Source organism: Panulirus ornatus, chromosome 41 (genome assembly GCF_036320965.1).
Source record: "Panulirus ornatus isolate Po-2019 chromosome 41, ASM3632096v1, whole genome shotgun sequence".
NCBI classification, from domain to species: Eukaryota; Metazoa; Arthropoda; class Malacostraca; order Decapoda; family Palinuridae; genus Panulirus; species Panulirus ornatus.
In genome coordinates this window covers 11,495,248-11,514,703 of record NC_092264.1, presented here as the reverse complement: position 1 = coordinate 11,514,703, position 19,456 = coordinate 11,495,248, and the positions used below count along the sequence as shown (strand labels likewise).

The following is a 19,456-nucleotide window of genomic DNA, read 5'->3' as shown; positions in this document are numbered from 1 at the left end:
CAACTGACTCACTTACCAAGCTCTCTCATCCCCAACAGACTTCATACTTGCCCCTCTTTCCAAAACTCTTGCATTTACCTCCCTAACAACCCCATCCATAAACAAATTAAACAACCATGGAGACATCACACACCCCTGCCGCAAACCTACATTCACTGAGAACCAATCACTTTCCTCTCTTCCTACACGTACACATGCCTTACATCCTCGATAAAAACTTTTCACTGCTTCTAACAACTTGCCTCCCACACCATATATTCTTGATACCTTCCACAGAGCATCTCTATCAACTCTATCATATGCCTTCTCCAGATCCATAAATGCTACATACAAATCCATTTGCTTTTCTAAGTATTTCTCACATACATTCTTCAAAGCAAACACCTGATCCACACATCCTCTACCACTTCTGAAACCACACTGCTCTTCCCCAATCTGATGCTCTGTACATGCCTTCACCCTCTCAATCAATACCCTCCCACATAATTTACCAGGAATACTCAACAAACTTATACCTCTGTAATTTGAGCACTCACTCTTATCCCCTTTGCCTTTGTACAATGGCACTATGCACGCATTTCGCCAATCCTCAGGCACCTCACCATGAGTCATACATACATTAAATAACCTTACCAACCAGTCAACAATACAGTCACCCCCCTTTTTAATAAATTCCACTGCAATACCATCCAAACCTGCTGCCTTGCCGGCTTTCATCTTCCACAAAGCTTTTACTGCCTCTTCTCTGTTTACCAAATCATTTTCCCTAACCCTCTCACTTTGCACACCACCTCGACCAAAACACCCTATATCTGCCACTCTATCATCAGACACATTCAACAAACCTTCAAAATACTCACTCCATCTCCTTCTCACATCACCACTACTTGTTATCACCTCCCCATTTGCGCCCTTCACTGAAGTTCCCATTTGCTCCCTTGTCTTACGCACTTTATTTACCTCCTTCCAGAACATCTTTTTATTCTCTCTAAAATTTAATGATACTCTCTCACCCCAACTCTCATTTGCCCTTTTTTTCACCTCTTGCACCTTTCTCTTGACCTCCTGTCTCTTACTTTTATACATCTCCCACTCAATTGCATTTTTTCCCTGCAAAAATCCTCCAAATGCCTCTCTCTTCTCTTTCACTAATACTCTTACTTCTTCATCCCACCACTCACTACCCTTTCTAATCAACCCACCTCCCACTCTTCTCATGCCACAAGCATCTTTTGCGCAATCCATCACTAATTCCCTAAATACATCCCATTCCTCCCCCACTCCCCTTACTTCCATTGTTCTCACCTTTTTCCATTCTGTACACAGTCTCTCCTGGTACTTCCTCACACAGGTCTCCTTCCCAAGCTCACTTACTCTCACCACCCTCTTCACCCCAACATTCACTCTTCTTTTCTGAAAACCCATACAAATCTTCACCTTAGCCTCCACAAGATAATGATCAGACATCCCTCCAGTTGCACCTCTCAGCACATTAACATCCAAAAGTCTCTCTTTCGCACGCCTGTCAATTAACACGTAATCCAATAACGCTCTCTGGCCATCTCTCCTACTTACATACGTATACTTATGTATATCTCGCTTTTTAAACCAAGTATTCCCAATCATCAGTCCTTTTTCAGCACATAAATCTACAAGCTCTTCACCATTTCCATTTACAACACTGAACACCCCATGTATACCAATTATTCCCTCAACTGCCACATTACTCACCTTTGCATTCAAATCACCCATCACTATAACCCGGTCTCGTGCATCAAAACCACTAACACACTCATTCAGCTGCTCCCAAAACACTTGCCTCTCATGATCTTTCTTCTCATGCCCAGGTGCATATGCACCAATAATCACCCACCTCTCTCCATCAACTTTCAGTTTTACCCATATTAATCGAGAATTTACTTTCTTACATTCTATCACATACTCCCACAACTCCTGTTTCAGTAGTATTGCTACTCCTTCCCTTGCTCTTGTCCTCTCACTAACCCCTGACTTTACTCCCCAGACATTCCCAAACCACTCTTCCCCTTTACCCTTGAGCTTCGTTTCACTCAAAGCCAAAACATCCAGGTTCCTTTCCTCAAACATACTACCTATCTCTCCTTTTTTCACATCTTGGTTACATCCACACACATTTAGGCACCCCACTCTGAGCCTTTGAGGAGGATGAGCACTCCCTGCGTGACTCCTTCTTCTGTTTCCCATTTTAGAAAGTTAATACAAGGAGGGGAGGATTTCTGGCCCCCCCGCTCCCGTCCCCTCTAGTCGCTTTCTACGACACGCGAGGAATACGTGGGAAGTATTCTTTCACCCCTATCCCCAGGGATAATATACATATATATATACATATACACACACACACACACACACATACATACGCACATACACACACACACACACACACACACACACATACATATATATACATATGAAAAATGTAAGAAACAATTTAGAAAAACTGAAACTTCTAGCTTGAAATGAATGAAAAAATGAATGTCACATAATGGTTCAACCTCTGGCTATGGAAAAGGAAATGTATAATTTATTTACACAAATGTCAATAGCAGTTCTCATCAATTTAACCACTGTATCAATAAGCTTCAATGTCTAAGCTACATTTTTTTTTTCTCCAATTTCACTATTTTCTTGTCAAAACACTATGTATGAAAACTATCATATAAGGAAGGAGTAGCACTGCTCCTAAAGCAGGATTTGTGGGAATGTGTGATAGAGTGCAAGGAAGTAAATTCTAGATTGATGTGGGTAAACTTTAAAGTGGATGGAGAGAGATGGGTGATTATTGGTGCTTATACACCTGGTCATGAGAAGAAAGATCATGAGAGGCAAGTGTTTTGGGAGCAGCTGAGTGTGTGTGAGCAGCTTTGGTGCATGAGACAAAGTATTAGTCGTGGGTTATTTAAATGCAAAGGTGAGTAATGTGCCAGTTGATGTTATAATTGGTGTTCATGAAGTGTGGTGAATGGAAATGGTGAAGAGCTTGTGGATTTGTGTGCTGTAAAAAGGCTGGTGATTCAAATACCTGCTTTAGAAAGATAGATATACATAAGTATAAGTATGTGAGTAAGAGAGATGGTCAAAGGACATTATTGGATTATGTGTTGATTGAAGGGTGTGTAAAAGAGAGACTTTTGGATGTTAATGTGCTGAGAGATGCAGCTGGAGGGATGTCTGATAACTATCTTGTGGAGGCAAAGGTGAGGATTTGTAGGGGTTTTCAAGAAAGAAGAGAGAATATTGGGGAGAAGAGAGTGGCGAGAATGAGTGACCTTAGAAAGGAAACTTGTGTGAGGAAGTACCAGAAGAGACTGAGTGCAGAATGGCAAAAGGTAAGAGAAAATGACATGAGGGGATTGGGTGAGGAATGGGATGTATTTCAGGAAGCAGTGATGGCATGTGGCATGAGAAAGGTGTGCAGATTAGAAAGGGTAGTTAGTGGTAGGATGAAGAGGTAAAGTTGTTAGTGAAAGAGAAAAGAGAGGAGTTTGGACATTACAAGGAAGTGTAAATGACTGGGAGATGTATAAAAGAAAGCAGCAGGAGGTCAAGAGGAAGGTGCAAGGGTTGAATAGAAGGCAAATGAGAGTTGGGATTAGAGAGTACATTAAACTTTTGGGAGAATAAAAAGATGTTTTGGAAAGAAGTAAATAATGTGCATAAGACAAGAGAACAAATGGGAACATCGGTGAAGGGGGCAAGGGGGTAAGTAATAACAGGAAGTGATGAAATGAGAAAAGGATGAAGTGAGTATTTTGAAGGCCTGTTGACTGTGTTTGATGACAGAGTGGCAGATGTAAGGTGTTTTGGTTGTGGTAGTGTGCAAAGTGAGAGGGTTAGGGAGAATGGTTTGGTTAAGAGAGGAGGTAGTGAAAGCTTTACAGATGATGAAATTCAGTAAGGCAGTAGGTTTGGAAGGTATTGCAGTGGAATTTATTAAGAAAGGAGGTGACTGAGCTTTTGATTGGTTGGTAAGGATATTCAATGTATGTGTGGATCATGGTGAAGTGCCTGAAGATTGGGGGAATGCATGCATAGTGCCATTGTACAAAGGCAAAGGGGATAATCATGAGTGTTCAAACTACAGAGGCATAAGTTTGTTGAGCATTCCTTTGAAATTGTATGGGAGGGTATTGACTGAGAGGGCAAAGGCATGTACAGAGCATGAGATTGGGGAGGAGCACTGTGGTTTCAGAGGTGGTAGAGGATGCTTGCTTTGAAGAATGTGAGAAATACTTAGAAAAATAGATGGATTTGTATGTAGCATTTATGGATCCAGAGAGGACATATGATATGGTTGATAGAGATGCTTTGTGGAAGGTCTTAAGAGTATAAGGTGTGGGAGGTAAGCTGCTAGAAGCAATGAAAAGGTTTTACTAAGAATGTCAGTCATGTGTACTAGTAGGAAGAGGAGATATACACTGGCCCAGGATAGGGTGGTTTCAGGGGAGGAGCAATGTGAACTGATTTACTTTGTAGAAGGTCTTAAGAGTATATTGTGTGGGAGGTAAGCTTCTAAAAGCAGTGAGTTTTTGTTAAGGATGAAAGGCATGTGTACAGGTAGGAAGAGAGGAGAGTGATTGGCAGCCTCCGACCCCCTCCACTCCAATCAGAGCCCTTGAAAGGAATTTTATCAGGGGACAAAAAGTTTCTTTTGGGCCCCTACCCTTGTCCATTAGTCATCCTTTTTTTTTTTTATTTATATATTTCTTTTGCTTTGTCGCTATCTCCCGCGTTAGCGAGGTAGCGCAAGGAAACAGACGAAAGAATGGCCTAACCCACCCACATACACATGTATATACATACACATCCACACACACACAAATATACATACCTATACATCTCAATGTATACATGTATATATACACACAGACATATACATATATACACGTGTACATAATTCATAGTCTGCCTTTATTCATTCCCATCGCCACCCCGCCACACATGTAATAACAACCCCCTCCCCCCTCAAGTGTGCGAGGTAGTGCTAGGAAAAGACAACAAAGGCCCCATTTGTTCACACTCAGTCTCTAGCTGTCATGTAATAATGCACCGAAACCACAGCTCCCTTTCCACTTCCAGGCCCCACACAACTTTCCATGGTTTACCCCAGACGCTTCACATACCCTGGTTCAATCTATTGACAGCATGTCCACCCCGGTATACCACATTGTTCCAATTCACTCTATTCCTTGCACGCCTTTCACCCTCCTGCATGTTCAGGCCCCGATCACTGAAAATCTTCTTCACTCCATCCTTCCACCTCCAATTTGGTCTCCCACTTCTCCTCGTTCCCTCCACCTCTGACACATATATCCTCTTGGTCAATCTTTCCTCACTCATTCTCTCCATGTGACCAAAACACTTCAAAACACCCTCTCCTGCTCTCTCAACCACACTCTTTTTATTACCACACATCTCTCTTACCCGATTATTACTTACTCGATCAAAACACCTCACACCACATATTGTCCTCAAACATCTCATTTCCAGCACATCCACCCTCCTGCACACAACTCCATCCATAGCCCATGCCTCGCAACCATACAACATTGTTGGAACCACTATTCCTTCAAACATACCCATTTTTCCTTTCCGAGATAATGTTCTCGACTTCCACACATTCTTCAACGCTCCCAGAATTTTCGCCCCCTCCCCCATCCCATGATTCATTTCCGCTTCCATGGTTCCATCTGCTGTCAAATCCACTCCCAGATATCTAAAACACTTCACTTTCTCCAGTTTTTCTCCATTCAAACCTACCTCCCAATTGACTTGACCCTCAACCCTACTGTACCTAATAACCTTACTCTTATTCACATTTACTCTCAACTTTTTTCTCTCACACACTTTACCAAACTCAGTCACCAGCTTCTGCAGTTTCTCACATGAATCAGCCACCAGCGCTGTATCATCAGCGAACAACAACTGACTCACTTTCCACGCTCTCTGATCCACAACAGACTGCACACTTGCCCCTCTTTCCAAAACTCTTGCATTCAACTCCCTAACAACCCCATCCATAAACAAATCAAACAACCATGGAGACATCACACACCCCTGCCGCAAACCTACATTCACTGAGAACCAATCACTTTCCTCTCTTCCTACACGTACACATGCCTTACATCCTTGATAAAAACTTTTCACTGCTTCTAACAACTTGCCTCCCACGCCATATATTCTTAATACCTTCTACAGAGCATCTCTATCAACTCTATCATATGCCTTCTCCAGATCCATAAATGCTACATACAAATCCATTTGCTTTTCTAAGTATTTCTCACATACATTTCATTTCAAGCTAAAAGTTTGTTTTCTAAATTGTTTCTTACATTTTTCATATGTATATGTGTGTGTGTGTGTGTGTGTGTGTGTGTGTGTGTGCGTGCGTGTGTGTGTGTGCGTGTGTGTGTGTGTGTGTGTGTGTGTGTGTATATATATATGTATATTATCCCTGGGGATAGGGGTGAAAGAATACTTCCCACGTATTCCTCGCGTGTCGTAGAAAGCGACTAGAGGGGACGGGAGCGGGGGGCCGGAAATCCTCCCCTCCTTGTATTAACTTTCTAAAATGGGAAACAGAAGAAGGAGTCACGCGGGGAGTGCTCATCCTCCTCGAAGGCTCAGAGTGGGGTGCCTAAATGTGTGTGGATGTAACCAAGATGTGAAAAAAGGAGAGATAGGTAGTATGTTTGAGGAAAGGAACCTGGATGTTTTGGCTCTGAGTGAAACGAAGCTCAAGGGTAAAGGGGAAGAGTGGTTTGGAAATGTCTGGGGAGTGAAGTCAGGGGTTAGTGAGAGGACAAGAGCAAGGGAAGGAGTAGCAATACTCCTGAAACAGGAGTTGTGGGAGTATGTGATAGAATGTAAGAAAGTAAATTCTCGATTAATATGGGTAAAATTGAAAGTTGATGGAGAGAGGTGGGTGATTATTGGTGCATATGCACCTGGGCATGAGAAGAAAGATCATGAGAGGCAAGTGTTTTGGGAGCAGCTAAATGAGTGTGTTAGTGGTTTTGATGCACGAGACCGGGTTATAGTGATGGGTGATTTGAATGCAAAGGTGAGTAATGTGGCAGTTGAGGGAATAATTGGTATGCATGGGGTGTTCAGTGTTGTAAATGGAAATGGTGAAGAGCTTGTAGATTTATGTGCTGAAAAAGGACTGATGATTGGGAATACCTGGTTTAAAAAGCGAGATATACATAAGTATACTTATGTAAGTAGGAGAGATGGCCAGAGAGCGTTATTGGATTACGTGTTAATTGACAGGCGTGCGAAAGAGAGACTTTTGGATGTCAATGTGCTGAGAGGTGCAACTGGAGGGATGTCTGATCATTATCTTGTGGAGGCTAAGGTGAAGATTAGTATGGGTTTTCAGAAAAGAAGAGTGAATGTTGGGGTGAAGAAGGTGGTGAGAGTAAGTGAGCTTGGGAAGGAGACCTGTGTGAAGAAGTATCAGGAGAGACTGTGTACAGAATGGAAAAAGGTGAGAACAATGGAAGTAAGGGGAGTGGGGGAGGAATGGGATGTATTTAGGGAATCAGTGATGGATTGCACAAAAGATGCTTGTGGCATGAGAAGAGTGGGAGGTGGGCTGTTTAGAAAGGGTAGTGAGTGGTGGGATGAAGAAGTAAGAGTATTAGTGAAAGAGAAGAGAGAGGCATTTGGACGATTTTTGCAGGGAAAAAATGCAATTGAGTGGGAGAAGTATAAAAGAAAGAGACAGGAGGTCAAGAGAAAGGTGCAAGAGGTGAAAAAAAGGGCAAATGAGAGTTGGGGTGAGAGACTATCAGTAAATTTTAGGGAGAATAAAAAGATGTTCTGGAAGGAGGTAAATAGGGTGCGTAAGACAAGGGAGCAAATGGGAACTTCAGTGAAGGGCGTAAATGGGGAGGTGATAACAAGTAGTGGTGATGTGAGAAGGAGATGGAATGAGTATTTTGAAGGTTTGTTGAATGTGTCTGATGACAGAGTGGCAGATATAGGGTGTTTGGGTCGAGGTGGTGTGCAAAGTGAGAGGGTTAGGGAAAATGATTTGGTAAACAGAGAGGAGGTAGTAAAAGCTTTGCGGAAGATGAAAGCCGGCAAGGCAGCAGGTTTGGATGGTATTGCAGTGGAATTTATTAAAAAAGGGGGTGACTGTATTGTTGACTGGGTGGTAAGGTTATTTAATGTATGTATGACTCATGGTGAGGTGCCTGAGGATTGGCGGAATGCGTGCATAGTGCCATTGTACAAAGGCAAAGGGGATAAGAGTGAGTGCTCTAATTACAGAGGTATAAGTTTGTTGAGTATTCCTGGTAAATTATATGGGAGAGTATTGATTGAGAGGGTGAAGGCATGTACAGAGCATCAGATTGGGGAAGAGCAGTGTGGTTTCAGAAGTGGTAGAGGATGTGTGGATCAGGTGTTTGCTTTGAAGAATGTATGCGAGAAATACTTAGAAAAGCAAATGGATTTGTATGTAGCATTTATGGATCTGGAGAAGGCATATGATAGAGTTGATAGAGATGCTCTGTGGAAGGTATTAAGAATATATGGTGTGGGAGGCAAGTTGTTAGAAGCAGTGAAAAGTTTTTATCGAGGATGTAAGGCATGTGTACGTGTAGCAAGAGAGGAAAGTGATTGGTTCTCAGTGAATGTAGGTTTGCGGCAGGGGTGTGTGATGTCTCCATGGTTGTTTAATTTGTTTATGGATGGGGTTGTTAGGGAGGTAAATGCAAGAGTCTTGGAAAGAGGGGCAAGTATGAAGTCTGTTGGGGATGAGAGAGCTTGGGAAGTGAGTCAGTTGTTGTTCGCTGATGATACAGCGCTGGTGGCTGATTCATGTGAGAAACTGCAGAAGCTGGTGACGGAGTTTGGTAAAGTGTGTGGAAGAAGAAAGTTAAGAGTAAATGTGAATAAGAGCAAGGTTATTAGGTACAGTAGGGTTGAGGGTCAAGTCAATTGGGAGGTGAGTTTGAATGGAGAAAAACTGGAGGAAGTGAAGTGTTTTAGATATCTGGGAGTGGATCTGTCAGCGGATGGAACCATGGAAGCGGAAGTGGATCATAGGGTGGGGGAGGGGGCGAAAATTTTGGGAGCCTTGAAAAATGTGTGGAAGTCGAGAACATTATCCCGGAAAGCAAAAATGGGTATGTTTGAAGGAATAGTAGTTCCAACAATGTTGTATGGTTGCGAGGCATGGGCTATGGATAGAGTTGTGCGCAGGAGGATGGATGTGCTGGAAATGAGATGTTTGAGGACAATGTGTGGTGTGAGGTGGTTTGATCGAGTAAGTAACGTAAGGGTACGAGAGATGTGTGAAAATAAAAAGAGCGTGGTTGAGAGAGCAGAAGAGGGTGTTTTGAAATGGTTTGGGCACATGGAGAGAATGAGTGAGGAAAGATTGACCAAGAGGATATATGTGTCGGAGGTGGAGGGAACGAGGAGAAGAGGGAGACCAAATTGGAGGTGGAAAGATGGAGTGAAAAGGATTTTGTGTGATCGGGGCCTGAACATGCAGGAGGGTGAAAGGAGGGCAAGGAATAGAGTGAATTGGAGCGATGTGGTATACAGGGGTTGACGTGCTGTCAGTGGATTGAATCAAGGCATGTGAAGCGTCCGGGGTAAACCATGGAAAGCTGTGTAGGTATGTATATTTGCGTGTGTGGACGTGTGTATGTACATGTGTATGGGGGGGGGTTGGGCCATTTCTTTCGTCTGTTTCCTTGCGCTACCTCGCAAACGCGGGAGACAGCGACAAAGTATAAAAAAAAAAAAAAAAAAAAAAAAAAAATTCCTCAAAGCAAACTCCTGATCCACACATCCTCTACCACTTCTGAAACCACACTGCTCTTCCCCAATCTGATGCTCTGTACATGCCTTCACCTTCTCAATCAATACCCTCCCATACAATTTACCAGGAATACTCAACAAACTTATACCTCTGTAATTTGAGCATTCACCTTTGTCCCCTTTGCCTTTGTTCAACGGCACTATGCAGGCATTCCGCCAATCCTCAGGCACCTCACCATGAGTCATACATACATTAAATAACCTTACCAACCAGTCAACAAAACAGTCACCCCCTTTTTTAATAAATTCCCCAGCAATACCATCAAACCCCGCTGCCTTGCCGGCTTTCATCTTCCGCAAAGCTTTCACTACCTCTTCTCTGTTTACCATATCATTCTCCCTAGCCCTCTCACTTTGCACACCACCTCGACCAAAACACCCTATATCTGCCATTCTATCATCAAACACATTCAACAAACCTTCAAAATACTCACTCCATCTCCTTCTCACATCACCACTACTTGTTATCACCTCCCCATTAGCCCCCTTCACTGATGTTTCCATTTGTTCCCTTGTCTTATGCACTTTATTTACCTCCTTCCAAAACATCTTTTTATTCTCCCTAAAATTTAATGCTACTCTCTCACCCTAACTCTCATTTGCCCTCTTTCTCACCTCTAGCACCTTTCTCTTGACCTCCTGCCTCTTTCTCTTATACATCTCCCACTCATTTGCATTATTTCCCTGTAAAAATTGTCCAAATGCCTCTCTCTTCTCTTTCACTAATAATCTTACTTCTTCATCCCACCACTCACTACCCTTTCTAATCTGCCCATCTCCCACGCTTCTCATGCCACAAGCATCTTTTGCGCAAGCCATCACTGCTTCCCTAAATACATCCCATTCCTCCCCCACTCCCCTTACCTCCTTTGTTCTCACCTTTTTCCATTCTGTACTCAGTCTCTCCTGGTACTTCCTCACACAAGTCTCCTTCCCAAGCTCACTTAATCTCACCACTCTCTTCACCCCAACATTCTCTCTTTTTTCTGAAAACCTCTACAAATCTTCACCTTTGCCTCCACAAGATAATGATCAGACATCCCTCCAGTTGCACCTCTCAGCACATTAACATCCAAAAGTCTCTCTTTCGCATGCCTATCAATTAACACGTAATCCAATAACGCTCTCAGGCCATCTCTCCTACTTACATACATTTTTTTTTTTCTTTTTTTTTGCTTTGTCGCTGTCTCCCACGTTTGCGAGGTAGCGCAAGGAAACAGACGAAAGAAATGGCCCAACCCACCCCCATACACATGTATATACATACGTCCACACACGCAAATATACATACCTACACAACTTTCCATGGTTTACCCCAGACGCTTCACATGCCTTGATTCAATCCACTGACAGCACGTCAACCCCTGTATACCACATCGCTCCAATTCACTCTACTCCTTGCCCTCCTTTCACCCTCCTGCATGTTCAGGCCCCGATCACACAAAATCTTTTTCACTCCATCTTTCCACCTCCAATTTGGTCTTCCTCTTCTCCTCGTTCCCTCCACCTCCGACACATATATCCTCTTGGTCAATCTTTCCTCACTCATTCTCTCCATGTGCCCAAACCATTTCAAAACACCCTCTTCTGCTCTCTCAACTACGCTCTTTTTATTTCCACACATCTCTCTTACCCTTACGTTACTTACTCGATCAAACCACCTCACACCACACATTGTCCTCAAACATCTCATTTCCAGCACATCCATCCTCCTGCGCACAACTCTATCCATAGCCCACGCCTCGCAACCATACAACATTGTTGGAACCACTATTCCTTCAAACATACCCATTTTTGCTTTCCGAGATAATGTTCTCGACTTCCACACATTCTTCAAGGCTCCCAAAATTTTCGCCCCCTCCCCCACCCTATGATCCACTTCCGCTTCCATGGTTCCATCCGCTGCCAGATCCACTCCCACATATCTAAAACACTTCACTTCCTCCAGTTTTTCTCCATTCAAACTCACCTCCCAATTGACTTGACCCTCAACCCTACTGTACCTAATAACCTTGCTCTTATTCTCATTTACTCTTAACTTTCTTCTTCCACACACTTTACCAAACTCAGTCACCAGCTTCTGCAGTTTCTCACATGAATCAGCCACCAGCGCTGTATCATCAGCGAACAACAACTGACTCACTTCCCAAGCTCTCTCATCCACAACAGACTTCATACTTGCCCCTCTTTCCAAAACTCTTGCATTTACCTCCCTAACGACCCCATCCATAAACAAATTAAACAACCATGGAGACATCACACACCCCTGCCGCAAACCTACATTCACTGAGAACCAATCACTTTCCTCTCTTCCTACACGTACACATGCCTTACATCCTCGATAAAAACTTTTCACTGCTTCTAACAACTTGCCTCCCACACCATATATTCTTAATACCTTCCACAGAGCATCTCTATCAACTCTATCATATGCCTTCTCCAGATCCATAAACGCTACATACAAATCCATTTGCTTTTCTAAGTATTTCTCACATACATTCTTCAAAGCAAACACCTGATCCACACATCCTCTACCACTTCTGAAACCACACTGCTCTTCCCCAATCTGATGCTCTGTACATGCCTTCACCCTCTCAATCAAGTAAGGGGAGTGGGGGAGGAATGGGATGTATTTAGGGAATCAGTGATGGATTGCGCAAAAGATGCTTGTGGCATGAGAAGCGTGGGAGGTTGGCAGATTAGAAAGGGTAGTGAGTGGTGGGATGAAGAAGTAAGATTATTAGTGAAAGAGAAGAGAGAGGCATTTGGATGATTTTTGCAGGGAAATAGCGCAAATGACTGGGAGATGTATAAAAGAAAGAGGCAGGAGGTCAAGAGAAAGGTGCAAGAGGTGAAAAAGAGGGCAAATGAGAGTTGGGGTGAGAGAGTATGATTAAATTTTAGGGAGAATAAAAATATGTTTAGGAAAGCGGTAAATAAAGTACATAGACAAGAAAACAAATGGAAACATTGGTGAAGGGGGCTGATGGGGAGGTAATAGCAAGTAGTGGTGATGTGAGGAGATTGAGTGAGTATTTTGAAGGTCTGTCGAATGTGTTAGATGACAGAGTGGCTGATATAGGGTGTTTTGGTAGAGGTGTCGTGCGAAGTGAGAGGGTTAGGGAGAATAATTTGGTAAACAGAGAAGAGGTAGTCAAAGCTTTGCAGAAGATGAAAGCCAGCAAGGCGGCAGGTTTGGGTGGTATTGCAGTGGAATATATTAAAAAAAAGGGGTTGACTGTGTTGTTGACTGGTTGGTGAGGATATTCATTGTACATATGGCTCATGGTGAAGGGCCTGAGGATTGGCAGAATGCATGCATAGTGCCACTGTACAAAAACAAAGGGGAAAAAGGTGAGTGTTCAAATTGGAGAGGTATACGTTTGTTGAGTATTCCTGGGAAATCATATGGGAGGTTATTGATGGAGAGCATGAAGGCTTGTACAGAGCATCAGATTGGGGAAGAGCAGTGTGGTTTCAAAAGTGGTAGAGGATGTATGGATCAGGTGTTAGCTTTGAAGAATGTATGTGAGAAATACTTAGAAAAGCAAATGGATCTGTCTGTAGCATTTATGGATCTGGAGAAGGCATATGATAAGAGATGACAGAGATGCTCTGTGGAAGGTATTAAGTGTATATGGTGTGGGAGGCAAGTTCCTAGAAGCAGTGAAAAGTTTTTATCGAGGATGTAAGGCATGTGTACGAGTAGGAAGAGAGGAAAGTGATTGGTTCTCAGTGAATGTCGGTTTGTGGCAAGGGTGTGTGATATCTCCATGGTTGTTTAATTTGTTTATGGATGGGGTTGTTAGGGAGGTGAATGCAAGAGTTTTGGAGAGAGAGGGGCAAGTATGCAGTCTGTTGTGGATGAGAGGGCTTTGGAAGTGAGTCAGTCGTTGTTCGTTGATGATACAGCACTGGTGGCTGATTCGGGTGAGAAACTGCAGAAGCTGGTGACTAAGTTTGGTAAAGTGTGAGAAAGAAGAAAGCTGAGAGTAAATGTCAATAAGAGTAAGGTCATTAGGTACAGTAGGGTTAAGGGACAAGTCAATTGGGAGGCAAGTTTGAATGGAGAAAGACTGGAGGAATTGAAGTGTTTTAGATACCTGGGAGTGGGTTTGGCAGCAGACTGAACCATGGAAGTGGAAGTGAGTCACAGGGTGGGGGAGGGTACAAAAGTTCTGGGAGCGTTAAAGAATGTGTGGAAGGTGAGAAAATTATCTTGAAGGGCAAAAATGGGTATGTTTGAAGGAATAGTGGTTCCAACATTGTTATATGGCTGTGAGGCATGGGCTATAGACAGGGTTGTGTGGAGGAAGGTGGAAGTGTTGGATATAAGATGTTTGAGGACAATATGTGCTGTTACATGGTATGATTGGGTAAGTAATGAAGGAGTAAGAGAGATGTGTGGTAATAAAAAGAATGTGGTTGAGAGAGCAGAAGAGGGTGTATTGAAATGGTTTGGTCACATGGAGAGAATGAGTGAGGAAAGACAGACAAAGAGGATATATGTGTCAGAGGTGAAGGGAACAAGAAGTGGGAGACCAAATTGGAGGTGGAAGGATGGAGTGAAAAAGATTTTGAGTGATCAGGGCTTGAACATGCAGGAGGGTGAAAGGCGTGCAAGGAATAGAGTGAATTGGAACTGTGTGGTATACCGGGATCGACGTGATTTCAATGGACTGAACCAGGGCATGTGAAGTGACTGAGGTAAACCATGGAAAGTTTTGTGGGGCCTGCATGTGTAAAGAGAGCTGCAGTTTCAGTACATTATACATGACAGCTAGAGACTGAGTGTGAACAAATGTGGCCTTTGTTGTCTTTTCCTGGCACTACCATGCGCACATGTGGGGGAGGGGGGTGTCATTTCATGTGTGGCTGGGTGGCGACAGGAATGAATGAAGACAGCAAGTATAAGTCATATACATGTGTATATGTGTATGTGTCTGTGAATGTATATGTATGTACACATTGAAATGTATAGGTATGTATATGTGTGTGTGTGGAAGTGTATGGATATACATGAGTATGAGGGTGGGTTGGGCCATTCTTTCATATGTTTCCTTGCCCTTCCTCGCTAATGCGGGAGACAGTGACAAAGTATAATAAATAATGAAATAAATAATCATAGGAATAGGGGAGAAAGAATACTTCTCACGCATTCCTCACGTGTCATAGAAGGCGACTAAAGGGGATAAAAATGGGGAGCTAAAAGCCCTCCCCTCCTCGTATTTTAACTTTCTAAAAGGGGAAACAGAAAAAGGAGTCACGCGGGGAGTGCTCATCCTCCTCGAAGGCTCAGATTGGGGTGTCTAACTGTGTGTGGATGTAAATAAGATGAGAAAAAAGGAGAGATAGGTAGTATGTTTAAGGAAAGGAACCTGGATGTCTTGGCTCTGAGTGAAATGAAGCTCTAGGGTAAAGGGGAAGAGTGGTTTGGGAATGTTTTGGGAGTAAAGTCAGGGATTGGTGAGAGGACAAAAGCAAGGGAAGGAGTAGCACTACTCCTGAAACAGGAATTATGGGAGTATGTGATAGAGTGTAAGAAAGTAGACTCGTAGATTGATATGGTTACAACTGAAAGTGGATGGAGAGAGATGGATGATTATTGGTGTCTATGCACCTGGGAATGCGAAGAAAGATCATGAAAGGCAAATGATTTGGGAGCAGCTGAGTGAATGTGTTAGTAGTTTTGATGCATGAGACTGGGTTATAGTGATGGGTGATTTGAATGCAAAGGTATGTAATGTGGCAGTTGAGTAAATAATTGGTGTACATGGGGTCTTGAGTATTGTAAATGGAAATGGTGAAGAGCTTGTAGATTTGTGTGCTGAAAAAGGACTGGTGATTGGGAATACCTGGTTCAAAATGAGAGATATACATAAGTATACGTATATAAGTGGGAGAGATGGCCAGAGAGCGTTACTGGATTACGTGTTGATAGGCGCATGAAAGAGAGACTTTTGGATGTTGATATGCTGAGAGGTGCAACTGGAGGGATGTCTGATCATAATCTTGTGGAGGCAAAAGTGAAGATTTGCAGAGCTTTTCAGAAAAGAAGAGAGAATGTTGGGGTGAAGAGAGTGGTGAGAGAAAGTGAGTTTGGAAAGGAGACTTGAGTGAGGAAGTACCAGGAGAGAGTGAGTACAGAATGGAAAAAGGTGAGAGCAAAGAACGTAAGGGGAGTGGGGGAGGAATGGGATGTATTTAGGGAAGCATTAATGGCTTGCGCAAAATATGCTTGTGGCTTGAGAAACGTGGGAGGTTGGCAGATTAGAAAGGGTGGTGAGTGGTGGGATGAAGAAGTAAGATCTTCTTCCATATCACCAAACTTACTAAGAGAGTTCCTAATCACTTAAATTCTCTCACCTCTTCCAGCCTTTCTCCCCCCCAAATCCATAACACAGGTTAGTACACTTCTGTCTTTAACTCTACAGGGCTCTGCAAAATCTATTCTTTCACTGTTTACTTTCAAACACCAGTACTTTATTTCTACTCACATTTACCTCTCACACAATATACTCTTAAGACCTTCCACAATGCATCTTTATCAACCCTGTCATATGCCTTCTCTAGATCCATAAATGCTACATACAAAACCATCTGTTTTTCTAGGTATTTCTCACACATATTCTTCAAAGCAAACACCTGTTCCACACATCCTCTACTACTTCTGAGACTACACTGCTCTTCCCCTAGCTGATGCTCTGTACATGCCTTCACCCTCTCAATCAATACCCCCCTTCCAATTTCGCACTCACCTTTGCTTCTGTACAATGGCATTATGCATGCATTCTGCCAATTCTCAGGCACTTCACCATACACCATACATACATTGAATATCTTTACCAACCTATCAACAACACAGTCACCCCCTTTCTCAATAAATTCTACTGCAATACCATCCAAACCGTCACGTTGTCGGATTTTATCTTCCGCAAAGCTTTCACTACCTCTTCCCTTTTAACCAAACCATTCTCCCTAACCCTCTCACTTCACACACCACCCTGACCAAATCACCCTATATCTGCAACTCTATCATCAAACACATTCAACAGACCTTCAAAATACTCCCTCCATCGCCTTCTCACTTCATCACTACCTAATATTACTTCCCCACTTGCCCCCTTCACCGATGCTCCCATTTGTTCTCTTGTCTTATGCACGTTATTTACCTCCTTCCAAAACATCTTTTTATCCTCCCTAAAGTTCAATGATACTCTCTAACCCCAACTCTCATTTGCCCTCTTTTTCAGCCCTTGCACCTTTCTCTTGACCTCCTGCTGCTTTCTTTTATACATCTCCCAGTCATTTGCTGCTCCTTCCTTGTAAGTATCATCCAAATGCCTCTCTTTTCTCTTTCACTAAAAACTTTATATATATAAGGAAGGAGTAGCACTACTCCTAAAGCAGGATTTGTGAGAATGTGTGATAGAGTGCAAGGAAGTAAATTCTAGATTGATGTGGGTAAACTTTAAAGTGGATGGAGAGAGATGGGTGATTATTGGTGCTTATGCACCTGGTCATGAGAAGAAAGATCATGAGAAGCAAGTGTTTTGGGAGCAACTGAGTGTGTGTGAGCAGCTTTGGTGCATGAGACAAAGAATTAGTCGTGGGTTATTTAAATGCAAAGGTGAGTAATGTGCCAGTTGATGTTATAATATGAAGTGTGGTGAAGGGAAATGGTGAAGAGCTTGTGGATTTGTGTGCTGAAAAAAGGCTGGTGATTCGAATACTTGCTTTAGAAAGATAGATTTACATAAGTAAAAGTATGTGAGTAAGAGAGATGGTCAAAGGACATTATTGGATTATGTGTTGATTGAAGGGTGTGTAAAAGAGAGACTTTTGGATGTTAATGTGCTGAGAGATGCAACTGGAGGGATGTCTGATAACTATCTTGTGGAGGCAAAGGTGAGGATTTGTAGGGGTTTTTAAGAAAGAAGAGAGAATATTGGGGAGAAGAGAGTGGCGAGAATAAGTGACCTTAGAAAGGACACTTGTGTGAGGCAGTACCAGAAGAGACTGAGTGCAGAATGGCAAAAGGTAAGAGAAAATGACATGAGGGGATTGGGTGAGGAATGGGATGTATTTCAGGAAGCAGTGATGGCATGTGGCATGAGAAAGGTGTGCAGATTAGAAAGGGTTGTTAGTGGTAGGATGAAGAGGTAAAGTTGTTAGTGAAAGAGAAAAGAGAGGAGTTTGGACATTACAAGGAAGTGCAAATGACTGGGAGATGTATAAAAGAAAGCAGCAGGAGGTCAAGAGGAAGGTGCAAGGGTTGAATAGAAGGCAAATGAGAGTTGGGATTAGAGAGTACATTAAACTTTTGGGAGAATAAAAAGATGTTTTGGAAAGAAGTAAACAATGAGCATAAGACAAGAGAACAAATGGGAACATTGGTGAAGGGGGCAAGGGGGTAAGTAATAACAGGAAGTGATGAAATGAGAAAAGGATGAAGTGAGTATTTTGAAGGCCTGTTGAATGTGTTTGATGACAGAGTGGCAGATGTAAGGTGTTTTGGTTGTGGTGGTGTGCAAAGTGAGATGGTCAGGGAGAATGGTTTGGTTAAGAGAGGAGGTAGTGAAAGCTTTACAGATGATGAAATGCAGTAAGGCGATGGGTTTGGAAGGTATTGCAGCGGAATTTATTAAGAAAGGAGGTGACTGAGCTGTTGATTGATTGGTAAGGATATTCAATGTATGTGTGGATCATGGTGAAGTGCCTGAAGATTGGGGAAATGCATGCATAGTGCCATTGTACAAAGGCAAAGGGGATAATCATGAGTGTTCAAACTACAGAGGCATAAGTTTGTTGAGTATTCCTTTGAAATTGTATGGGAGGGTATTGACTGGGAGGGAAAAGGCATGTACAGAGCATCAGATTGGGGAGGAGCACTGTGGTTTCAGAGGTGGTAGAGGATGCTTGCTTTGAAGAATGTGAGAAATACTTAGAAAAATAGATGGATTTGTATGTAGCATTTATGGATCCAGAGAGGACATATGATATGGTTGATAGAGATGCTTTGTGGAAGGTCTTAAGAGTATAAGGTGTGGGAGGTAAGCTGCTAGAAGCAATGAAAAGGTTTTACTAAGAATGTCAGTCATGTGTACTAGTAGGAAGAGGAGATATACACTGGCCCAGGATAGGGTGGTTTCAGGGGAGGAGCAATGTGAATGGATTTACTTTGTAGAAGGTCTTAAGAGTATATGGTGTGGGAGGTAAGCTGCTAAAAGCAGTGAGTTTTTGTTAAGGATGAAAGGCATGTGTACGGGTAGGAAGAGAGGAGAGTGATTGGCAGCCTCCGACCCCCTCCACTCCAATCAGAGCCCTTGAAAGGAATTTTATCAGGGGCAAAATGTTTCTTTTGGGCCCCTACCCTTCTCCATTAGTCATCCTTTTGTTTCTTTTTATTTATATATCTATTTTGCTTTGTCGCTGTCTCCCGCGTTAGCGAGGTAGCGCAAGGAAACAGACAAAAGAATGGCCTAACCCACCCATATACACATGTATATACATACACGTCCACACACGCAAATATACATACCTATACATCTCAACGTATACATGTATATACACACACAGA

General features: G+C 42.8%; 1 protein-coding gene across 6 annotated transcripts in view; it reads right to left on the bottom strand.

Moving 5' to 3' along the window:
• Positions 1 to 19,456, bottom strand: part of LOC139761678 (uncharacterized) — a 293,203-nt gene that overhangs the window by 78,859 nt on the left and 194,888 nt on the right. The gene's annotated exons all lie outside the window — the stretch shown is intronic.